Below are 1737 nucleotides of genomic sequence, written 5' to 3' on the forward strand. Positions count from 1 at the left end.
TCTAGAATTTTTTGAGTATTTTTAGTAATTTTTATTATTTTTTAAGTATTAAAATTGAAATAAATTAAAATAAAATATTCCGGTGGCCAAATATTTTTTTATAATTTTTTTTATGGTGTATTAAATTATTTCATACAACTTTCATGTTGAAAGTTTTGGCAAAAAACCATTACTTTTTAAAAAAACCCCATTATGACTCCTCGAACATGCTTGATGTTTCCTCCTGCCAGATTGAAAAGGGCTTAACAGGCTATTATAAGGGGGGGGCACCTCCCTTAAGGCTGGCCAGCATGGCCAGGCCACAGGCCACGCCTATGCCTAGGCGGGCGCTTGGCACATGCCATCGCTTGGCTTGTGGCATTGGCTTGTGGCATCGAAACTACATAGCCAAGCACGGGATGCGTCGAGTGGCGGCCCGCGGCGGTGGCGGTGGCACGTTGGCCTAGGCCAGCATGCCATGCCACAGCCTTGGCCAGCAACATGGCATGCCAAAGCCTTGGCCAGCAACATGGCATGCCAAAGCCTTGGCCAGCAGCATGCCATGCCTTGGCCTTGGCAAGCATGTCATGCCACGGCCTTGGCCAGCAGCATGCCATGCCACGGCCTTGGCCAGCAGCATGCCATGCCCCGGCCTTGGCCAGCAGCATGCCATGCCACGGCCTTGGCCAGCAGCATGCCATGCCACGGCCTTGGCCAGCAGCATGCCATGCCACAGCCTTGGCCAGCAACATGGCATGCCAAAGCCTTGGCCAGCAGCATGCCATGCCTTGGCCTTGGCAAGCATGTCATGCCACGGCCTTGGCCAGCTGCATGCCATGCCACGGCCTTGGCCAGCAGCATGCCATGCCACGGCCTTGGCCAGCAGCATGCCATGCCACGGCCTTGGCCAGCAGCATGCCATGCCACAGCCTTGGCCAGCAACATGGCATGCCAAAGCCTTGGCCAGCAGCACGCCATGCCCCGGCCTTGGCAAGCTTGTCATGCCACGGCCATGGCCAGCAGCGTGCTATGCCCCGGCCTTGGCCAGCAGCTTGCCATGCCACGACCTTGGCCAGCAGCTTGCCATGCCCCGGCCTTGGCCAGCATGTCATGCCGCGGCCTTGGCCAGCAGCATGCCATGCCACGGCCTTGGCCAGCAACATGGCATGCCGCGGCCTTGGCCGGCAGCATGCCATGCCGCGGCCTTGGCCGGCAGCATGCCATGCCGCGGCCTTTGCCGGCAGCATGCCATGCCGCGGCCTTTGCCAGCAGCATGGCAAGCCCAAGCCTTGGTCAGCAGCAGCATGCCATGCCAATGCCTTGGCCAGCAGCATGACTTGCCACGGCCTCGTCCAGCAGCATGGCATGCCACGCCACGGCCTCGGCCATCAGCATGCCTTGCCACGGCCTCGGCCATCAGCATGCCTTGCCACGGCCTTGTCCAGCAGCATGGCATGCCCGGCTTTGGCCAGCAGCATGTCATGCCACGGCCTTGGCAAGCATGCCAAGCCACGGCCTTGGCAAGCATGCCAAGCCACGGCCTTGGCAAGCATGCCATGTCCCTCGGGTAATTGTACAAGTTGCCTTGCGAAATGCATGTCCCTCGGTTAAATTGCCATTTGGTTGGCTTTGGCGTGCGAACGAGTTGCCTGTGCTTTCCTTGTGGAAGCTTGTTGCGAGAAGTATGTCCCTCGAAAGTTGCCTGTTGCGTTTGTTATTTGCATTCGCGCTAACCGGTGCTTGCTCGGCCTCTCTAAA

Source organism: Camellia sinensis, unplaced genomic scaffold (genome assembly GCF_055761805.1).
Source record: "Camellia sinensis isolate YWXY unplaced genomic scaffold, ASM5576180v1 Unanchor6, whole genome shotgun sequence".
NCBI classification, from domain to species: domain Eukaryota; kingdom Viridiplantae; phylum Streptophyta; class Magnoliopsida; order Ericales; family Theaceae; genus Camellia; species Camellia sinensis.